The 24869-nt window shown below is 37.5% G+C and overlaps 1 protein-coding gene across 5 annotated transcripts in view; it reads right to left on the reverse strand.

The window, feature by feature from the left end:
* Positions 1 to 24869, reverse strand: part of LOC134211033 (glutamate-gated chloride channel) — a 538835-nt gene that overhangs the window by 293204 nt on the left and 220762 nt on the right. For all 5 annotated transcript variants that reach the window (XM_062687560.1, XM_062687563.1, XM_062687564.1 and 2 more), the window contains one exon: positions 24198 to 24220. The gene's annotated coding sequence lies outside the window, so the exon portion shown is untranslated. The remainder of the gene's footprint in view (positions 1 to 24197; positions 24221 to 24869) is intronic.

Here is a 24869-nt window from a genome sequence, read left to right on the forward strand (position 1 = left end):
GAGCTCACACTAGTTCTACTTGTCAAGAAAATAACCAATATAAACTAAAACTAATATAAGATACAGATCAATTAGAAAATAAAATAATTACACAAAAATATTGAGTAAAAAACATTCTGGAGGATCGAACTCAGAACCTCAAGATCCGCTGGCCTAAACGCTAGCATTTGTACCAATTTGGATCCGTGAAGATTGTGTACTATAATGCTATGATATGACAAAAAAATCACAGGTAACTTTGCCTTCATTCCATAGGATCAAGATGAATACACAGCTAGGTGTTGCAGTCTGCCCAATTTATGGACGAGAAGAAGGCGGGGGTGAAAAATTCATTTTCGGTACAAAACATAAACAAACCGGCTGGCTCTCCCATACTAAAATCCAAGATGGCTGAATCGTGAATTTGGCAGATTGGAACACCTAGTGGTGTATTCATCTTGCATAGGATATCTATTCACTGCATTGAGCTTCGCGACCGTCTGTTATCTATCCAGAGAGGGTCATTCTCTGGAAAACATCGTTCTTGTTATCCATGGTAACGAAACGGGCTCATTCAACAAAGAGTCATGCCGCACATGGCTTGGTACGTAACTAAACTAGAGACAAGCAAATTATGTTCTCGTCCTGACAACGCGGATTTGTAATTAAACGAGCCTATTGCGATTGAATGATACTGCATATCAAACGTTGATCTTTATTGCTTGAGTATGACTGTGAACGGTGACCAATGCCAAGCCTGCTTGCCAGCAAAAGATGTTTCACCAGTGCACAATGGTCCCAGAGTCGAATCTAGCAAGACAAAAATGTTTGCGCCAAAACTATTAGTTTTAGAAATATAGTGTCTTTGGGAAAAAAATTCATATTTTTTGACGATTTTTTTCCATGCAGTGAAATTAGGGTGGTACCTATATTTCAGAAGTTCATTATAACAACTTTTTAATTTTTCGGTAAAGACTTGTGCAATGTTCCACAAAGTTGAAGAGCAATTAATTTTGAGCAACTTTGCCGAAGAAACCATTTTTCTATCACTTATGGTTCACAAGTTATGAGCTTTTTCAATAAATACGTTAAGGCGGTCCCTAAAAATCGGTATTCTTCACATAACTTTTTATACATTCATTTCTCGCATAAACTTTGTTCCGAGCACTTTTAGGACTTTTGAAGACGCACATTTTTGTTAAAGAACCATGGATCTATCTCTTATAACAAAAAAGTTATTCGATTATTATTATATGTTTTTTTCATATGCGTATATTTCAAAATGGAGCAAACCGATTTTCAATCTATTGGTTCTATTCGAAAGCTCGCAGTTTTCTGCGTTTATGGTGGGAAAACTGAGATAGCGTTTTTTGTTTAAAGCGTTTTATTTCATTTTGAAAAAAAAATGTTTTTAATCGAAAAACGGCTATGACTTGATAAATAAACGAGATACGTCCATGGGTCTTCAACAAAAAGATGTGTCTTTAGAAGTTCTAAATGTGGTCCATACAAAGTATCTCTCAAAAATCAATACATAAAAATATATTTAAAAAAAACGGTTTTCGTAAGGAAATAAACGTTAGATCGATCAAAGTAGGCTGAACTAGAGAGCGCATTTTCTCGGTTCACCGGTTCATTCATACTGAATGTTTACATACGCGTTGAGACTGCCATGTTGTTTGTGTGCCATGCTAAACATCAAACAGAAATATAGGCTACTATGCATATCAATGGTTTTCTGTTGGATATGTAGCGTAAAATGTACGTCACTTTTGAAGTATAGCCTTTGTTACAAGCCTACCTTGTTTTGATTAGATTTTTTTTCGGTATCGCCAGTGGGAGAAAGCGAAGATGACTAGTGGTTAGCTACTGAGATGTTTTATTACTATTACGTTAAAAGCAAATCTTCATCAGGTGGGAAAATCTCAGTGGTTTGCATTAAAGTTCGAAATGTTATGGAAGGCAAGTAATAGAAAAAAAAGAGCATTTCTTGAACGCAACAAACTTGGCTAAGTAGGTACACCAGGAGAAATTCCGGAACGGAAAACCTTGAAACGGCGCAAATTTTCATCAAGCCCGAGATGTAAAAAGGGGTGGGTAGGGGTTGAAAATTGTCTTTTTCGGCATTATGTAATTTGTAAATGATCCATGTACTGTACCGCTCACAAAAAAAAACAACCCTTCAGCTCATTTTTGGTCGCAACGGAAAATACGCGCCAGATAGTCGCCTAAAAAACATACTTCCAGATAAAAAAGCTACTTCGATATTTTTAAAATTTGGCCGCCACGGGGTGCATCCTAGCGGTGAATGCTTGGATAGCACGTGCTATTTGTACTGCGGAGAAATTTTTCACATCTATGAGAGCTTTGGAAAATTATCATGAAAGTTGTAATTTTGTTGCAAGGCACAATAACGTCAAAAAAAAATCATACGCTCTGTCGACCAGCCTACTTTGATCGATCTAATGTTTATTTCCTTACGAAAACCGTTTTTTTTAATATATTTTTATGTATTGATTTTTGAGGGATACTTTGTAAGGACCACATTAAGAACTTCTAAAGACACATCTTTTTGTTGAAGACCCATGGACGTATCTCGTTTATTTATCAAGTTATAGCCGTTTTTCGATTAAAAAAATATTTTTTTCAAAATGAAATAAAACGCTTTAAACAAAAAAAGCTCTTTCAGTTTTCCCACCATAAACGCAGAAAAGTGCGAGCTTTCGAATAGAACCAATAGATTGAAAATCGGTTTGCTCCATTTTGAAATATACGCATATGAAAAAAACATGTTTTTCATACAAAAACTCGAATAACTTTTTTATTATAAGAGAAAGATCCATGGTTCTTTAACAACAATGTGCGTCTTCAAAAGTCCTAAAAGTGCTCGGAACAAAGTTTATGCGAGAAATGAATGTATAAAAAGTTATGTGAAGAATACTGATTTTTAGGGACCGCACTAACGTATTTATTGAAAAAGCTCATAACTTGTGAACCATAAGTGATAGAAAAATGGTTTCTTCGGCAAAGTAGCTCAAAATTAATTGCTCTACAACTTTGTGGAACATTGCACAAGTCTTTACCGAAAAATTAAAAAGTGGATATTATGAACTTCTGAAATATAGGTACCACCCTAATTTCACTACATGGAAAAAAATCGTCAAAAAATATGAAATTTTTTTCCCAAAGATACTATATATCTAAAACTAATAGTTTTGGCGCAAACATTTTTGTCTTGCTAGATTCGACTCTGGGACCATTGTGCAGTGACGACAGCGACAATCAATTAGGACAAACGTCAGACGTCCGATGACGTACCTCAAGACAATCAAACCGCAACGACATCGTCACATCCCAAAAAATCGTCACACTTCATCAGTTCTTTTCCAAATCGTCCCCGCTTGAGGCAAGAGTGTTCCTGTAAGTTCAATTACTGTACCAGGATTCGTAAAGATTTTAAGACAAGAGTTAACTTACAACGACTCAGAAAAAGCTGAAAGGAAAATACTTGTAAATGCTTCATGATTCACTAGCAACAGTTCGGTACTAAAAACCCTACTCCTACCCTGCCATATTTTTTATGTAGTTTACCAGAGCTGTTCCATTTGCGACATTGATATTAGTGGGTTGCCCGGTTCTTCCTTGCTCGCCGGAGACGAGCCAGCCTAGGGCTGAAAGTCTCCTTAACAAAGATACTAAAAAAATCGTCCTTACTCTGCACATTCTTTTACCTAAAAAACGAAACATAATCGTAGAACACGGAACTCTGCATTGGCAAGCAGCACGGACGGAGAGCTCTAGCAAAGATTGATTCTTGTCATGTAATTTTCTTAACTATTTTCGTATGGAAATAATGAAAACAGTTACATGTTGGTTAGGGTGGCTCAAATTAATATGGGAAAAACTTTTTTCAATTTTTTTGATGGGCCGTCCTCTTATTTGGTTCTATTTGATGCCCTGATGCTCTGGACAAAATTTCAGCCAAATCGGTCGACGTTTGGGTGGTGCTAAACTCGTTGGAAGTTTATATGGAAAAATAAAAATAAACTTCCAACGAGTTTAGCACCGCCCAAACGTTGACCGATTTGGCTGAAATTTTGTCCAGAGCATCAAGTCATCAAATAGAACCGAATAAGAGGGCGGCCCATCAAAAAATTTGAAAAAGTGTTTTTTGAGCCACCCTAATGTTGGTTTAATAGACATTAAATTTTTTCTAGGGGTTACATCAATGAACGGTAATTCATAAATGCAGTATGAACAGTAATTTATGAATGGTTTGTAAAATCAAAAGTTCAAGAGATCTACAACTTAAAAAGAAGATACATATGTCGAAAATATGTTCGGTTCAATGAAAAATGAACCTATTTTGGACATGCCTCAGAATACTGTTTTTAAACTTACAATGTTTTGCTCGAGATATGAAACTGCTTCAATTAGGTTTTAATAAGTCAACAACATCATTTACATGTTTTAAAAAACTTACAGCTTTTGAAAGTTGACTTTAATTTTACAATTTCTTCTTGGTTTTGGTCTAATCCAAATGAATAAATACGTGAAAATATTTTTGAAAATTGCTATATTTTTTAAGAAACAAATGGATAGTTTCTTTTCGCAATAAAATTTAAATGTTGCATGTTTTATTTAGTTTTGTGTGATACAAATGCAAAACTCAGCAAGGTGGTCCAAAATATGAGCCCGGTCCAAAATACAGCCGTTACCCTAATTGAAGTTAATCCGAATGTTCACAAGACTTGTAGAGCTCATCAAAAGCTTGTTGCGGTTGCGGTGGGTTTCGACGTTTATATTTCGTATTAGATTTTATTGAAAACTTAAAGTTGCCCAAAAACACTAAATCGACTTGAGGCACCTTGAAATTTTATCCAAATTAGCAGAGGGCTCATTTCAGCATAAGAATTGTTATTCTGGGCTGACCGGTTTTGAAACTTTTTGAAAACACGAAGTGTCTAGTGTGTAGTATGTGTTCAAATTTTGTAGACACACTTTTAGGAACTTAGCATTGTCTGAATTATTCACAACGGGTTTCATTCGACGGATAATCCTGTCCCATTATTTGCTATTGAAAACTGGCCAGATCGGACCATGGTATCAGAAGTTATGGCCGTAACACTATTTTTATGCACAAAACACGAGAAAGGCATCAACACGGCTGAGTGAAGTGATCAGGGTTTTTATATTTTATTTCATTTAATAGTTTAGTTAATATGTTCTTTTTTATCATTTCGTTGTACTTCTTGAGAAACAATTTTCTGCTTCTTTTATTTATATTATTTTCAAAATTAACACATTGCAAACATCATCAGTGCAAGTCGATAATTTTTTTTAATAACTGTATAAACTCATTTACTGTTCTTGGGCAGTACTCTACGGCAAGGAAATTGATGTTGAAAAAAATCTAACTAAACAAATTAAGTAGGTGATAAAACATAATCAAATGTTTGGGCGGCATGGGACCGTATCAAACAAATCGGAACGAATGGCCTCAGTTATTTGGTTGATGAAATTTGACGATCTGCAGAGCCAAAGTTCGGACAACGAACGGGGGATGGGGACAGCTTTCGTTATGAATGGGCAACTCAGTTCACAAGATTTAATTCAATTTGAGGGTATTTATTTCTGCTCCTCGAGGAATTAAAAATTGTTAGGAGCTTTCTAATTAATTAGGGACTGGTGGTGAGCTGGCGGTGCTATTAGCGTTAAAAGCGAAAATATTTACGCAGCTTTCAGTAGCCATTACGGAACGGAAATAATCAGTTTGTTATGACGGTGAGATGGATGGGCTCACAGTCTCGGGTGGCGGTTGACATACTTTATCATCCGAAACGACCTTCTCATCTCAGTTCAAATTGATGGCACCAGCTGTAGACGTTTTGTCTTTCAATGGAGTAAAGCAGGGTGAAAGCTTGAAACAACTTCTATAGAGAAAGTATTTTTTAGGTAAGGATGAGGGTAATATAGACAAGACATGCCTAGTAATCGCATAACTTTTACACATTGGGAACGTTTTCACATTTACAGCACATCACCCAGAATGTATTTGTAGATAAATTGTTGTTATCATAATAACACCATAACAAGACATTATGAAATAGTAGCCTGGTGTTTAAAACTTCATCATCTGGGCGCTGTTGAAGGTTCCTCGAGATACCAGCAATGGTATCAAATTCACGAAAAATTGTTTCAAATTTTCACGAGAATCTCTTTCAGCAACTCACTTTCAAAATTTTTATTTGGAAGAGAGACGGGAAATTCTTCGGGATTTCCAAGAGAAACTGTTTGGAGTTTCTTCTAGAAATTCTTTGGCATTACTGTTGAGGTCGAAATACGTGTCCGTAGTTACAGTCAAGTGGTAGAATCAAATAATATATCGTCTTATAGCAAGTGATTTCAACAAGAATGTTATCCAAATACTTTCTCTTTTTTCTTTGGATTCCTGAAATTCTTCGTCAGAATTTCCTAGGAAAAATGTTTGGGAATTTTACTGGAAATTCTCCCATGTTTTAATGGAAAATATATATTTGGAGTTTCTATGGAAGAATCGCTAACATTCTGTGGAACTTTTTTTATTCGTCCTAAATCGTATAAAAAATAGACATTACCTTCAATTTCACAACAGGCCTTTTTACGACGGTTGTGCTATCAGAATCGCGCGCATACACATTGTACAACAGAAAGGCAATTACATAATTATTTGTGCATGCTTTCTGATTATGTGGATGTGGAATCTGATTTCAATGGGAAAATACGCTTTTAAATTTTATTATTTCTTTCCACATCATTATTAGAAATGGTTTCAAAATCGCACTGCGGTGAAGCCGTTCATAAAAAACCTACTCCACACACAGTCATACTCAATTCGCCAGTCAGGAAACGTCATTACCTCCCTGGAGCTCAATTATTCAAACCGGCACGGCAGCATGTTGACAAGACTTTTCCGTAAATTCGTCATAATTGTTCAAACAAACATATGCCTATACACAGATATCCACTCTCGTGCGAATAAACTCACAATTGAGAGACCACATCGTAACCGTAACCGTGTTTTACCCATCATCTACTTCTGCATAATTAAACCTGTTATGGGATCCTTTCAGCGAGATTCCAGCCACCTCCCACACTGTACGAATCCAGCTCCTTCACACAAACACGTAGTTCCCTCTGGAGGGTTTGGTAAATTTGCACACCCGACTTCGTCCTACTGGGGGTCGTCGGTCGATTCGGTACGAGGATGTGTTGTCTGCTCATGGACGGACGGGTGTGTTTTTGTTGAATAGCCCTGATCAGGCCCAACTGATGGCACCTCCTCGTCAATGGGCTGCCGGATGATGGTGGATGGTCCGGTTGGCAATGCACTACGTTTTTGTTTTCACTCAGATGCAGCTGGATGCCTTTTGCTTGGCATGTTATTTATGTCCAATTATGCACAACATTTGTACAAAGTACAGCTCGGTAGGTGCATGTCGTAGGTACAGAGACTGAAATAATCAACGTCTTTCTCGTTGGAGCTGATTTGGACTGGATGTTGTAGGGGTAGTTGCTACTATTATGTATCCCAATTTACCATAACGATTCTAATTCGAAGAAATGAAGCTTACTGCAAATAACGGAACGCTATTAGGATCTTTAGCAATCTTAATTTGCGAATCTTATCTTCATGAAGGAAGGCTGTAATGAAATGCTTAGAATTTGTTTATAGTTTTTATTTTTGCCTACACTAATTAACACTAACACTAACTTTTTGTAGGTTAATCCGGGCAGAAGCGATGAACAGAAACAAAACAAGATATAGACTTGATTGATATAAGAGATTTTGGAACAGGCAAAAAATTGCACCGAAGTATCATTCAAATACAAAGTAATGCTATGGATAAGAACAAACTAATGGCACAAGATATTGATCACTTCTTACAAATAGCATAACTTGATTTCCCCATGATATTTTAGTGCAAAATATTGATATTGTCGTCTGATCTTTTATCTCTTATATCAATCATGTCCATAATCTAATTTTGCTGTCTAATCAGCATTTTATATTATTGCGTTATCTTGGTTTTATTTTATGTTTTGCCTTTCTCGTACAACATAGTTGTACCGAAAGGCTATATGATCACTCCAAAAACGAACTTTTGATAGGAGGAGCCCCGGAGACTCATAGTGTTATATATACCAATCGACTCAGCTCGACGAACTGAGGTGATGTATGTATGTGCGTATGTATGTGTGTATGTGTGTGTATATGTGTAAAAACAACAAAAATGCTTTTGTTGTTTTTAGCCACTTAATTGAACATTTCTAAAAATTCGGCGACGATTTTGCCAATGAAAAAAGTCGCATGTTGCCGCTACTTTACATGTCCACGTTTCAGGATAATCATCAGACCTTTCAGGGACCGTCGAGAAATTTTGCATATTTTTGCACATTTTCAAGTTAAGTTAGAACTATTTGAAAAAATGTCTAATTCGATGTATTTTTTTATAAGAATAGTCGAAAAGAGCACTGTTAGATGGATATGTCCCACCATACTCGTTTATTTGTATTCAATAGTAAAATCCCCGTCGTATAAAACTTATTGCGTGCAAATAGAATGAGTATAGGTGCAAAAATTATGTTTTTCCTATACACTTTATGAAATTATAGTATTTTGAACATAATTTTTGAGCGCGTTGACATATTAGGCTCATTTTCAAGAGAAACACTGGAGGAAGATCCTTCACTGAACACATCTTCTTTTGTGAGCGAATCGATTGAAACAATTTTTATGCTCATTTGTACATATACACGCACATGCGAACAAAACTACTCGAATCAATACACAGTGTATACAATACAATACATACATACATACATACATTATCTCAATTTACTGATTGACATCCAGCAGTCGGCTTTCCAGGCCTTCTATCAAAAATTCAGTTTTGGAGTGAACCCCTCGATATCTCTCCAAAATACACCAATTTGAATCGAAATGTGTCCCACATTTCTTCGTTAGATCTATTTAATAAAATCTTCAGTTTTAGCAATTCTTCTGTATTTTAAAAATATCCCAAAATAATTCGAAATAATTCTTTTTGTATATCTAAAAAACATTTTCTTCAAATGTGCAAAAAAAATCTTTAAAAAAGTTCCCTTGATTTCATTTTTTTGTACGCAGAGTCCCAATATCCCCTAAAACAGGCTAAATGTTACGTTAAAGCATTTTATTCCCTCTATTTTTTTAGTTTTGGCCAAATTTCGTCATTTTCCGTCCATTGTGCTCGGCAGAGGAATTTTTTTTCTTCCATTTTTCATCTAGGTTTTTTGTTTTTGTAACTACCTCCTTTGACGTCCTCACGTCTGTGGAGGGGACGTCCTAACGTCCTCCTTACTAGCTCACTAGATTATTATCTCAGCGTCGGCACGTAACACCTGCTTGGGGAAAAACGAACCTTATCTCAAACGAAGTGGACGTAACAAGGACGAGTCAACGAACATGCGGGAAATTGAGGGAAAAAAGTAAAGAAATATGGTATATTTTATAGCATTTTATATTTATTTTTGCCTTTCTCGTACACTAAGTGTACGTAAAGGCTATAATATTGCTTCAAAAACAAAATTTTGATAGGAGGCCCGGAGGGCCGATTTTTATATACCGATCGACTCAGCTCGACGAACTGAGGTGATGTCTGTATGTGTGTATGTATGTATGTGTGTGTGTGTGTATGTGTGTATGTGTACAAATTTTGTAGACACACTTTTTTGAACTTCCCGTTGTCCGATTGGCTCGCAACAAGTTGCAGTCGACGCGGAATTCAGTCCCTTTGTTTGCTATTAAAAATTAGATCAATAGCTCATCGCAATCTGGAGTTATGGCCAAAAAACTGTTTTTGCGTAAAAAAAATAGCAAAATGTTCTATACTGATTACACCTAGATTCGAACTTCTGACCTCAGGGGTGGAAAGCGCTTGCTGTACCACATAACCATCGGATCACACTTGGTGTGAGTAAATATAAGTCGTACAGTATTCATCAAATTGGTATATGTTCATTTCTTTTCAAAGCCACAGAGTTCACTCTGCTAGGGTGACGGTACCAATATTGGAAGTATTATTGAATCAATGAAAGAAAATATGTATTTGATAATTCGAAATTGGTAGTTTTAATGCATTAACTAATAGACAAACTTTGAATTAGCTAGAAATGAAATTGGATTAATTTCGTCTTGATAATTAATCTAAATTTCTTGGAGGTAAAATGAGCTCCACTATACTGCCGTCGCAAGCATAATAGTCCAATATTGATTTTGCTTGGAAGAAAATATAGAACAGTAACGCTTACGGCGGCAGTATATAGGTAGGAAAGCCAATTTGTTGGGGAAATTATTGTTTTCAATTAGTGTTTATAATGGCATGATTACAACGTGTCGTTTCAAGTAAAGCAAACGTTCAATAATGCAATGATGAACAATATTATTAAGAACCCATTGTCTCCACTGAGGGCATGATCGCCCTATAAGTGTTTATTTGGGTAACCTTTAACGAAGAGAAATCTGTTCAACAATTAATAATGTTTCTCTTTACTAAGCGTAATCAGGCCCATTTTTTCTATTATTTTGCTATCATGCGCTCGCATACCCTATATACGAGTGAACTTCTCAAGTGGTATCTTTTTTGTGGCGTGCAATAAGCGTATGGGAGCGCAGTTGGTTTGCGTGAGGACGCTATGCAAGCACATTTCGGCGGGAGCGAACGGCACTGCATTCGCTTCAGTCGCTTGCCGTCGGATGAATATCGCAGAAGGAAGCATCACCAACACACCGCATTGGCCCTGACGAAAGCGAGTAAACAAAATGGGAGCTGGATGATGCTTTTTTATTTCGCCCGGCAAGGGATATAGGGCGTCAATTTTAAAATGATTGGTAAAACGTTAAAACACATGTTAGCCGAAAATAGTTTAATTTTTCGGGTTCGAAATTTAATTTACTTTTAGATTAGCAACACGAAAGTCTAATTATCTCGATTTAAAACATGTGTAGATATGTAGCCTAACATATAGGTGAAGATTTCGGCTATCTGTTGGTGGTGTTGGATTGCGTGGGAGTGCTCTCGGCTCTCAGATTTGACAAATCGATGTTTTAATCTTAAACGCAGAGAAGTCGTTTTAAAAATTTTATATTGAGTTATAGAAAATAAAAATTGTTTATAAATATGTTTTTGAAAAAAAAAGTAGATCGAACGAGCGTCGAACATACACTCTCTGAGTGAGAGCCTAGAACGATACCCCTTAGCTATCTTTGCTTCTTGGAAGACAGGTGATCGGAGTAGAACAAGTTATACGCAATTTGCACTGATCATCGGCTGCTTGTGCATTCGTGCGGCAACGCGCGGGTGCTGTGTTTAGGTTCCGTGGCATATTTAAATCATCTGACGTTGAAAAACATTACGATTGAGTTTACATCATGTGCTTTTGTGTCAATTCGGTCAATTCATTTAAATATATCACTTATTATTCATAATGTTTTGGTGTGCCGGGAAGCAACTTCAGAATCAATTTCAACATTTAATTTGAATCCTCTGTAGGCATTCTTCCTGGCGTTGCAACAAATAATTCATATTGGCACAGTATATGTAATACATGGCTGGCCTAACAATTAGTTTGTAAATCAAACAATTTATTTTAGTAAATGGTTTTGATTTTTCTATAAATATTAATTTACTATATTCGTACCTTTTCGCTTGCATACCTTCTGTGTGGTTTTTGATAGTTAATCAATACATGCTATACATAAGTCCTAAATCTTGGACTTCGCTAGACCAATTAATTGGAACATTCATGGTGACAACATATCTGTTTGAAGATTTCAAATAGCACTCGGATTATGTGGAAGAAGCTGAGTTTCGAAAGGATTCGGAGAAAATTTTTCATTCTTGCAAATCAATGGAAATGTATCCAAACTTTTCTACAATCCACGCATGTTTTGGATCATGTAGTAATCTAAGTTCGATCATTTAGTTTGCCGATGACTCATTCCGGAAACGTGTTTTATGGTGGACTTCTGGTGCGAATATTTTTCGACAGCTCTGCCCAACAGTTTTTTTTAATTTACCTAATAACAGAGTTAAAGCACTAGTGTGTAATAACTTATACTAAATGATAACAACATTATTTTTTTATTGGTCATTATTAGTCAGTATAAGTAAACAAAATGGGGACCGGATGATGCTTTTTTATTTCACCCGGCAAGGGATATAGGGCGTCAATTTATAAATGATTGGTAAAACGTTAAAACACATTTTAGCCGAAAATGATTTGATTTTTGGGTTCGAAATTTAATTTTCTTTTAGATTGGCAACATGAAAGTCTAATTATTTCGATTAAAAGACTTGTGTAGTGTAGATATGTAGTCTAACATATAGGTAAATTCTTCGGTTACCTTTTGGTGGTGTTGGATTGCGTGGGAGTGCTCTCGCCTGTCAGATTTGACAAATCGATGTTTTAATCTTTGTTTACAAACGCAGAGAAGTCGTTTTAAAATTTGGCATTTTGTAAAATAAAATTGTATAAAATTTATTTGTATTATACCAAAAAAATATGTTAAAAAAAAGAGGGTCAGGATGAGTGCCGAGTGCTCTCGGCTCTCAGATTTGACAAATCGGTGTTTTAATCTTAAACGCAGAGAAGTCGTTTTAAAAAATTTATATTGAGTTATAGAAAATAAAAATTGTTTATAAATATGTTTTTGAAAAAAAAAGTTAACCGAACGAGCGTCGAACATATACTCTCTGAGTGAGAGCCTAGAACGATATCCCTCAGCTATCTTTACTTCTTAGATGAGAGGTGATCGAAGTATAACAGGTTATACGCAATTTGCACTCATCGGCTGCTTGTGCATTCGTGCGGCAATGTACCTGGTGCTGTGTTTAGGTTCCGTGGCATATTTAAATCATCTGACGTTGAAAAACATATACGATTAAGTTTGCGTTACGTGTGCTTTTGTGTCAATTCATTCAGATATGTCACCTAATATTCATAATGTTTTGGTGTGCAGGGAAGCAACTTCAGACTCAATTTCAACATTTGATTCGAATCCACTGTAATGCATTCTTCCTGGCGTTGCAACAAATAATTCATATTGGCACAGTATATGTAATACATGGCTGGCCTAACAATTAGTTTGTAAATCAAACAATTTATTTTAGTAAATGGTTTTGTTTTTTAATAAATATTAACTTACTATATTCGTAACTTTTCGCTTGCATACCTTCTGTGTGGTATTTGATAGTTAATTAATTCATGCTATACATAAGTCCTAAATCTTGTACTTCGCTAGACCAATTAATTGGAACCCCATTCATAGTTGTAAGGGCTGCCGAAACGTTGCGGCCCTTAGATGACATGCGAGAAATGTTCACATACCTTGCCTGCATACTTTGGGTTTCTTAGCTCACGGTCTTGGCAGCAGGATCGGGTTCGGTTTGACATGTCCGGAAGGCGGTGCTAGAATTCTCCGCCAGATGACGACCAGGTATGGCATTGAGTCGGTAACGGATGACAACTGGACGATGGGAGTTGTTTTGCCGCCGGATGACAACTCGGCTCCAACCGATGCCAGATGAGTATGCCGAGGGACGTTGGTACCACGACCGGAAGACGGCGGTACTGATGGAGGTAATTGTTGGCCTCGTTGGCGATTTAGTCCACTTACGGACGCTCTTCTTCGCTCTACCGTGGAAAGATAACGGTGGTGTGTCTGGTAACGACCGGGCCCAGCCGAAGGCTGGCCGATTGCGACGAGCGGCCGCAGTTGAGGTTATTGTTGCGAAGTGGATCCAGGTAACGTTCGGGCGGTGGCTTGTTCCAGCCGAGAGAGGGTGGCCAATGCCTTGCGAGATTTGCAGCTGCGTGGAAAACAGAAACGGCCGGTTGTCGGCCGCGGACGACGAATAGCCTCTGTCGTGGGTAGTCGGATGACGTACTCCCTGGGTTCTTAAACGGTCTGGTGAAGGATTGACCAGGGTACAGAATGTTGGATTTCTGTCGCCCGCCCAGTCCGGCATAGGCCGCAGGAAAGGTTATGGTTACTCAATTTAGGGCACTGAGACCACCACGTGGAATGACGGCTGGCTGAGTTCCAGAAGGACAAGGGTTGGACGCGCTGAATTCCGGTGATTGGGAATGGCCGACAAAATGTCTGCATTTCTTTGTTTTGCACCCGCAAACTCCCGTTTCCGATTAGCGAAGTGTCCACCGTTGAGCGCTAATTCTCGAAACCTTCTTCTCTTTGGCACACGCGGGTTGGTTGTCCCAACGATTTTTTTGGGGAGTCTTCTTTTCCGATCTGACTCCTAGGTCGGTACCTGCTCGACTCCCCGATTTCGGATCCTGCTCGTTCTTTCTCGGTTTTGCCTTCTCTTCCTTCGCCCCAGATTTGGTATTGTCGCGGGAAATTCGCCTTGGTAGATTTGTGCCATCAAGCAGGGGTGTGGGAGGCGTTAGTGGTACGTACACTCTCAAGCCAGAATACTCACATAAATTGAAGATACTACGTGCGAAGTCTTACAATTTTTGTTTATTATTTATATATGGTTCCGCATTTCGTGTTTGTTCGTTGACTTAACATTTTTTGACAAAATCACTCGCGGTTTTCGGGAGGCTCTTCGTAATAAAGTAAAGATTGTAAATGTCACTAATGAGCGGGATTGACAGCGCCTTATTGCAGTAAAAGAGTGGAAAGTAAGCATTTTGCCATATATTTAGTCAATTTTTCTTATAAAAACTTCATGCTCGTTGACCACTTGATGGACTTGATGGATCTGGCTGACATTTTTACAGTAGCTTCTGGAAGCAAAACTTTTTATTTTCATATAGGGGGAATGACGGCTTTGGCAGGCTTTGTTCTATTATTGTCAGGGTTTTTTTTTTATGACTGATTTTGCTCAAATTTGGCCTAAACATTCTTTGCATATCAAAAATATTGTGGCCAAATTTCATTAAATTCGGTCGACAAAAATCCCCCTGCCAATAATAGAACAAAACCTGCCAAAGCCGTCTGTTCCCCTACGTCTCGAAAAAATGATTTTGATTTTTTTCATATAAGTGTGGTCCACCTTAATGCTTACGAACTAGCGTGAGGTGATCCAAAGTTGAAGGGTCGTTTGGCCGAACAAACCATTAGGCCGAAACCCATCTGGCCGAAAGTTATCCGGCCGAATAGGGCATATGGCCGAATAGGTGATTTGGTCGAATAGGACATTAAGCCGAATAGAACATTAGGCCGAATAGATCATTTGGCCGAATAGGTCATTTGAAAAGTGAAAAATGAGGTCTGAAAAGTAAGACGTCTCACTTCTCACTACTTATTCCCCACTTCTCACGGTGAAAAGTGAGTAGTGTGAAGTAGACCTGTGCGCCGCCGCACCACGCTGCCGCCGGTGGTTTTACTCACGCCTCCGCCGACGACGTTTATTATTTTGCCACGCCGATGACTAATACCAATAAAAAATCAATTAACTTCTGACGAGTCGAGTAAAGTACGAGACACTGAAGATGGCCTCACAGTTGAGGACGAAATACGTATTTGTAAAGCAATACAAAGTGGTGGCAATAATTGAAATAGTATCAAATGCGTCCTCTGATAAATCATAAATGTTGTTGAGATGGAATTCGTCAGAATTAAATTTCAAATCTAGCTCAAGTGATGGTGTCTCCAAGTCAGCACGTTGACCTACATTGTCTTGGTTTTTTATTTTCCCGAACTGGAGTGTCACTGCGACCAGTCATTAGATCTATTGTAGCGTTATCCGTATCCTTAGTGTATAAGTGCATGTCGAATTACTCCATTACTGATACGAAAATTATTTTAAGCTTTTAGTGGAATGTATTTACTTGTCATAAGACGAGTTTGTACTATTCCATTTAATTCCACTACTTTATTGTACCTCAACAGTAAGACCTTCCTCAGTGTCTCGTAAGTCGAGTCAAGTGCCCCTTATCGATAGGAAATCTTTTTTTTTTCTTGAGAAAACTAAACTGTTATTTGGCCATGCATCGGAGCCCTAGTAACATCGTTGTCTTGCTTCTAGAATATCACCAGTAAAACGCTGAAAACCCGGGATTTAGCTCTATCTATAAATTTGGTCAGTAATATGAATTTCCTTGTGTTCCTCTCACTACCATTGCCGGCCAGTTCATGAAGAGTTAGTGCGTATTTAAACCACTAACTCGATTTTTCAAGCAGTCAGTTCAACCTAGGATAATGGGTACCGATGTTTTTTAACTGATTTCTTGAAAAGTTGCTTCCGCTGCAGTTTACCCTCAAACGGAGTGCGAAATTCGAGTCGTTCAGCCATTTGCAGGGTAACATTAGTTGTTTTATTGCTGAGACTGCTGTTGGTAGTTACCACAACTTACTGCCCCAGCTAGAAAAATGGATTAAGCTAGGACTCGATTTGGTTGATCTTACACCGTAACACACTACGATAAAGTGATCTACAGTGTCACGGGAAATTGTCTTTATTAATGAATAGGTTGGTTGATTAGTTTGTACCCGAGCGGACAAAAATGGTTGTAGCAAGTGAATTGTGACTAAATCTGGTCATATTTGAGTTGCAGTAACCTACACAGCAAATAGTTTTGAAAATTCAATGACGTGTAAAATTGCAGCTTATCCGATCAAACGAACTAACATTCGATATTCTATTAAATTTGATTGAATTTTACAAACAAGCACCGTTCACATTTATTTCCATTTAAAAGAAAAGTGAGATCAATTGAATGTTAAGTTTATTTGCATGCTCCAAATATGTGCATGAAAATACATTTAAAATCACAACATATTTTTATCTGTGTATGTGGAACATGTGTGCTGCTTGGGTTGGAATTTCCTTCAGGAATTACTTCGGAATTTCCTCCACGCATTTCTCTAGAAATTTGCTTAGGAAAACCTTGGGAAAATCGTTAAAGTATTCGTCCAAAAATTCCTTCAGAAATTCTTCTAACCAGTCTTTTGGAATTCCTTGCAAAGTTCTAGGACGAAACTTCCTGAAAGTTCCTGAAGGAATATCCGAAAAAAATCCTGAAGGATTCTTATATCCTTCTCCTTGATATTCCGTCAAGCCTTCGTTCTGAAATTTGATTATACCTTCTGAAAATCCTCCATAAATTCCTTTTGAAATATCTACGGAAAATGTTTATGGAGTTCCTTCGAAAATTGTTTCAGAATTCCTCCAAAAATTCTCTACAACCTCCATCAGAAATTCATTTACGGTTATTCCGGAAATTTCTTTAAACTTTGGAAATTTTGTTAGAAATTTTTAGGAAAAACAATTTAAGAAATTCCTTTGGAAGGTTCTTTCAGAAATTCCTTCGGATTTTTTTTAGAAATTCATTTAAGGGTTACTTAGCGAGTTCCTTGCGGTAAGATGCGCGGCTACAAAGCAATACCAAGCTGAGGGTGGCTGGGTTCGATTCCTGGTCCGGTCTAGGAAATTTTCGGGTTGGAAATTTTCTCGACTTTCCTGGGTTTAAACTGTGGAAGTGCTTAATGAACACTAAGCTGCGAGGCGGCAATGTCCCAGTGGGGGATGTAATGCCGACGTGGAAGAAGAAGAAGCGAGTTCCTTGACAATTTTTCACGAAATTCCCATAAGGTTTGTTTCAAAACTACCTTAAGTAATTTCAAGAGAATTTCTCCGGGTAATCCTTTGAAAATTCCTTTAGAAAATTCTTTGGTAATTTTAGGAAGCTACCTACAGACTGACAAAACTAGCTCTGTACACATCATTTATTCGTCCACACAGATAAAAATATGTTGTGACTTTAAATGTATTTTCATGCACATATTTGGAGCATGCAAATTAACGTAACATTCAATCGATATCAATATTCTTTCAAATCGAAATAAATGTAAAAAGTGCTTGCTTGTAAAATTCAATCAAATTTGATATAATATCGAATGTTAATTGGTTTGATGGGATAAGCTGCAATTTTACACGTCGTTGAATTTTCAAAATTATTTGCTGTGCAGTCATACGGCCAAGAATCACGGACGTTAAAAGATGCAGATTATCGTGGTAAAATGGCACAGACGAATGAATTAACCACGAGTTGTACAAAAATGCAGACATAAGCAAGGATGTCTTCAGAAATTCATTCAAAACTTCTTCAGAAATTTCTTGGGATTTTTTTTTGTAAATTCCTTCTAAAATTGCTTTTGAGATACATTCGGAGATTCTGTTTCCGGAATTCCTTTGAAAATGGCTGTGGGGATTTCTTCGAAATTTTCTTAAAAGGTTTTAACTGATTTTATTTCGGAATTCCTTCAGTTCCCAAAGTTCTTCCGTAAATTCCTCCAAAAATTTTGTCGGAAATGTCTTCATAAACTCTAAACATTACTTCAGGAACTGCCTCGGAAAGTGTTTTAGAAAATTGTTTAAGGAATTCCATCGGAAACTGATTCATGCTTCCGAATGAATTCCTGCAGGAATATTTGAGCTTATTCTACGAGTGGAGTGAGCCCAATTGTATGGTTCTACCAAATGAATTTCTCAAAGAGAACCTGAATGGATTTTATGAAGAATACCTATATGAATTTCTGCAGAAATTCTCATAGGATTTTACGAAGGAATTCCTAATGAAATTTCCCAAGAAATGCCTGTAGGAATTTCCAAAAAAAAATCCTAGTTCCCTCCAGAAATTCCCTCTGGAACTCCACCAAGAACTTTTCTGGGTTATTTATCAAAATTTCGGGAAAAATATTCAATTTGGTTAGTCATCATTCCCCAGTCTTACTCAGCTAGCATTCATTTTCAGTTATGTTGATCATCTATTGAGATTAAATTTCATACACGATGGAATCCTATAGTTTAAGAGATAAAAGCACCTATTAGCATGCATGTAAAAAAAATGTTCAGAAAAGGCGTAGAGAAGCAAAAGTCGCATTAGAGCGGGGTTGTACCAGATCAGTCAAATACGAATCTCGTTAACTGTATTCGGGTCTAGAAAATGAAGTTAAACGCTGCTGCAGACGGGACAACCGAGCAGGTCGACTACGGCTTTTGTCTGTCCCAACCCAGTTAGTCGCTGGGGTGAGGCAAGAGTCTATTCTATCTCTGCTACTATTCTTCATCATAATCGGCTAGATCATGGTGGCTGTGATTGACCATTTACCAAACCGTGGGCTGCTTTGACATCCTATTACTATGGAGTCGGTCAGATAACTCTGATTTGGCTGATGATGTTACACCGCGCTTTGATGTGCAGAGAGAAAGCTCAACGACCTGGCCGAAATCCCATGAATTGTTTCATCCACTTTTATTTATAGGGATGCTAATATATTTTGAAGTTCGTATGATTATATTCATATTCAGGGGATTTGTTTGGCTGATTTAATCAATTGACTTATTCCCAATAAACTCGTTAGGTTTTGTCAATAGAAACAAATAAATTAAGATTTAGTTTCGTATGCCCCAATCTGTGACAGAGTGACAATTTCTGCTCACAAATGAAACTATTCCCCTAGCACTACATAGCAGACGACACCGACGATGATTTCGGCAGAACAGAAAGAGCGAATGCAATCAACTGAACTCGTTCTTTAAAATTATACCCCGAAGAGCCACCGCCAGACTTATGTGAATAGGCGCAAAAGAACAGCGCTTTTCGGAAACTTTGCCGCGAGCAGTGGTGCCGAACGAATGCAACTGACACGTACAAGTTTTGACTGACGGGGCATAAATTATACTGTTGGGATTTGTTTGGGAGTTAGCAGAGCACTTGATGAGCAACCGGGTTCTGCAATTAGCTCGTATTTGAGCAGAAAGTTTGTAATGCTGATGAGGATGTTCGTAGAGCAACTTTATTTTGACTGTTTGGCACATTTATGGCATATGGGGAAAGCACTTCAAAGTCATTAGTTGAACCAATTTTATTGACAATTATCGGGGCATAGAGCAAAATTCCTTCTATTCAACATATGACTACAAAACTCTAAAACTGACGCTTTTAGATTTGCTATTTAAAACCAAATTTGACTAAAATCACGCGTCCCTCTATTTCTAACCCCCTAATAACATCATAACAAACATGTGCCAACCTGGTACTGAATGCAGGGTAAGTACACGATGACAGACAGACAAAGTGAACACCTTATTCGCGCTCGTGAATTATTGCATCCAATTACGTGATGACGAACTCTTTGCATTGTTACAAAATACTCTCTGGCGAATATACCCGGTCGGGGGAAATTCTGTGAACTTGGATCCTTAGGCCACCCATTCTACATTTCAAACGGCTGCATATGTACACGAACAGACGGCTTGGGGAAGGCTGGTCCTCCGGCTGACCTGTTTTGTCTTTGCTCACGTATTGCTCGATATGGTGCACGGATATTTGACGCATAACATTGTACTTATTCGTAACATAAAAGGAGCCGCAATAATGGTACGATTCTACACATAAATGTAGGAGGCTACGTGCCACTGTGAATGGGCTCATCTGTGCGTGAGCCCATCTGTGCTGGGGATTGCTATTGTAAATTGAATTAACTATTCGTGCCGGATGAGTGGGTTTTACGATACGGAAATGTCAGAGGAACAAGAGTTTAGCTTATGTGCTGACATGCTCAATAGCGCCAGCTATGGGAAGTGTTAAAAGTTATACTATATTGACGCTCTAAATCTTTGTCTTTTTGTGAGACATGTTTTACAAACAAATCATTTGACAAAACTACATATGACATATCCGGATCGTAAGCAGCTAGTTAAATGCTTCACTTTATTGTTTGGACTCCGCATGATTCAATCACACCATTGCCTTTTAAGGCTAGTGTTCATGCTCCAAAAGGTCAAATAACAGTTCAATCAAAGTTAATTGCCTATATTCCGGGGATTAAACCACCCGACTTGGACATTAATTTACAATGTTCTGAAAACTCGTATGTGAATATGTACATTATGTGGAAGATATTGATTGGAAAAATGTATTGGAGGTAACCACTTTTCCTTCGATGGGACTCGAACCCATGACCCTACAGTACGCTAGACTGGTGCTTCAACCAACTAAGCTACGAAGGACCTCGGTCGGCCTTCGCAACCTAGCGGCTACTGAATGAGCTCGAAATTCCCAAATTGGACGCATAGTCAAATCACTCGCAATCCATTTGTCAAGCCAACACTTCCACATGTGTATTGTACACGTCCACATTAGAGCAGCGTGAGTATTTAGAATGTCTGGCGACTACACACATTCTTCATCAGCATGATAAGTACAGTTGCTGACATAAAAAACAAGCGAACCATCAGTTAAAATTCCTATTTTCTAACTCATTTGGATTTGATAGATTTGAACAGCTTTTGATCAAATGTTTAAAATGTTATGTAACTAAATCTATTACATTATTGTGATTCTTCGTAACTAATCACTTTTAGTTGACGTTTGATTCATTGATCGTTAAAGTTTTGGCATACAGTGTGGAATACTGAATCTAGCAGCTCGGCGTTAAGCTTAATTTTCAAAACATTCTCTACAGTTCCAGGGCCCATTCTGTTTCGTGCTTGGGTGAAGATATGATTGTAGTGTGAGAAGTCACGCTCAACGATGACTTGAGTAGAGGGAGCCGCGAAAACCACCCTTGCGATTTCCCAAAGAACTGAATCACGTTTTTTGTATATGTACCAATGAACGACTACGCTAAATTTCGAATCCAACGCATTGACCCTAGGTTGGAATTGTATTTGTCGATTTTTTTGGTAACCGGCTGCAACCAGCGCTGTTGATGAAGTACCTTCTCCGAACATTTTGGTGAAATAAACGATGTTTCCAAATCTGATTCATTAATGCTGGTATCCGGCAACGTCTGATCATTGTTATTAAGGTGGTCACTTGAATTCGCCGAAATCCTTCGCCATAGATTTAGCAGAAATTTCGAAATTTTTTTCCTCTTATGTGAAAACTCCGGATCCATTATATGTAAACTCGTGCTTTGTGTGCGTCACTGCTCATTAACGTCTTCTGCCGAGTGTCCATTGGCTCCATGAGATAGCATTTGAATCGGTTTTCTTTCAGCATCGTTATTCGCCCATAAGCTTTAAGCCATTCCAAATGGAATTGGCTTATCGGGCACTCCATGCTTTGTACATGGATTGAAGCCTCGTATAACGGCCTGAAGGCAATTTCGTATTCTTCGATGTGGTCCAATATGTTCGGTCAAATCAAGCTCAGAATGTTGTGGGGCCAGACCATCATAGAATTGTCGGTGCTTCAGAAGAACATTGGTTGAGGGACCCTCACGAATATGCGAAGCACTGCTTATATGCTACTTTTCGGTACGATTTGGCAACAGAAACTATCTCCTTCAAGTATCCTTCAGCCTCGAGCTTTTTGGTAGCATCATTCACAATAAGATTTGATGTGTGCGCCCCACATCGGACACAATCAACGGTAAGTGACTGCTGATATTCTTCGACAACGCCTACCAAATATTTTTTCGATTAAGGTGCTTAATTTTGAGAAATCAAACCTTAGATGCCTTTCGCCTTACTGATTTCAGAAAGTTAACTCCTAGTGTGCCACTGTAAGCACACCCAAAGCATGCGATTTACTTAGTATGGAGGTACAATGAAATCTCTTTTATTGTTTAGAACTGCAAAACAAGTCGTGGGTACAAACAATCTAAAAATTATTAAATTATTTTAAATTTTCTGCTTGACAATTAGGTCGTGGCAAATCCATTTTTTTCTTTTTAAACATTTCCTAGTGTTACTGAAAAATGTTGTTTGAACAGAATGGGTTTGACATTTTAAAGCTTTCTTCTATACAATTTCAACTGTGTAATTTTTCATCGTCATAACTCCATTAAAACCTTAATCAAACATAATATCATTTATCATCTTTGAACGCTTCTCTCTTCTGGCCGTCGCTTCTATTACTGACACGTTCAAAATTTATTACATTACCCACAAACCATCCACATTCTGAGCGGTATGAACATTCACACACAACGTCAATTTTTTACTTACGTCTACTCTACCAATAAGGCGAACCAGTTGAAGAAGAGCAAAGAATTGTAAAAGATAAGGGCCAGCACATAACGATAATGCTTTAATTTATGATATTAAATATAACTGCCTACGATTGGCCAAAATTTGGAAGGACTATCTCGTAAGGATGGCAGAAATGTTTCCCAAATAAAGTGAAAACTTTTCCTTGCGGAGAACTGTTTTATGTTCATTAGCTCCACAAGTGGGGTTGAAGCGATAACAATATGTACAAACAAAGCGAAAGTAGATAACGGAATTGTTCATTTGTTAGTCTTACACCCCCCTGAATATGAATTTCAAGACAGCTGCAAATCACAAAATTGAGAATCCATTGGCGTTTCCTTCCATTGTTTACACGAGTATTCAAAATTGTACCAAACATGATGAAACTGAATATTATTAAAATAAAAACTTTTGGTATAAATATTTCAAAGAAACAAAAACATTTTTTTTTCCAAATTTAGTGATATGAGAAAACCAATTTGAATAAAAAGAAAATATATAATTGAAATATTACAATTTTGTAACAAATATATCTCAGTATTTTTGTTGTATATAGATACACCTATGGATCCAAAGAAAGAAATACGAAAAACAACGTAGAGGATTGTTTCAAGTAAAACTTTTAAAGCAACTGCAATTCCTAGATTTTCCTTTTTTATATTAAAGGTATTTTTCCGAACCGCAAAAAGAGAGAAAAAAAGACACACAGTATGGTACCATTAAATGTAGAAATAAAATTGAATTATGTATGCTTGATGTAATTAGAATGCTTTATTTCAGAGGAGGGTAAGACGTAGGAAGGCACATTATTGATTGCTGGCGAACCAAAAGTGATAAAGAAGAAGGAAGTAACATATGAAACCGATACGGACGCTGTATGTATCAATCGAGAGTATGTTTGTCAAGAAAGAATGGATGATTGAAGTGATATCAATAAAGGTACGGATTGGATGAGGAAGCGAATCATTATCTTGATTGCTTCTGGGAGAAAATAAAGTATTTCTCTCGTCTTTTACAAGTATGCTTTTTTCTAATAGTTTTTCAAGTAGATGATGTATGTAAGTATTTAACTTCAATGCAATCATTCACAAAGCTTATATATTTGGTTATATTAAGTATAAAGAATCGAAACCATACTTTTTGCTTTTGTTAATTCTATTTACATAATATATTTCATACACTTACCTTTTGCAAACTAAGTCTGTGATCTGTAATGAAACAAAGGAAAAATTATTGTGATTTATTTGCGATAAGAATTCACTAATATATGTTGAATATATGAGATATGCCAAGAAAAAAATCAACACAATACTAAAGCATAGCAGAATTCACATACCGGAAGCTAAATTATATTTTCGTTCTGCATTTCCCAGCTTTGCTCATTCTATTGAAAAGCCATAAAAGTTCATCAGCCCATGAATAGTGATGGAATACCTACTTCGAGTGCAATAAATATAAAACCGGTGAATTGGGCATCCAGATTGTAAAGCGGGGACGGTCGAAGTTCGGCCTTATCCCCGACATCATTTTCCCTGGTACGGGAGCAGCATTTCGACGAGAAAAGGTCAGTCAGTCCCACAGTCCATAGGTGCTGGCCCGGCCACTTTTCGGTTTGGTACTAGAGTCGAAGTATAGAAGGCGGAGTGCGATAATGGCTTGACCGGATCTCATTGGTCAACCAGTTGGAAAACAGCACGTAAAGCATACCTGTCACCCGTTAACTCACCACACCACCGCACCGCAAGCACACACACACATACAGGCACATACTTCAGTGAGGGTATGTGAAATCGAAATTCTGATAACTGAACATATAGATGACGGAACAACCCGAACCAGCATAGTAACATAGTGTTC

The sequence above is a fragment of the Armigeres subalbatus genome, chromosome 2, assembly GCF_024139115.2.
Source record: "Armigeres subalbatus isolate Guangzhou_Male chromosome 2, GZ_Asu_2, whole genome shotgun sequence".
NCBI lineage: Eukaryota > Metazoa > Arthropoda > Insecta > Diptera > Culicidae > Armigeres > Armigeres subalbatus.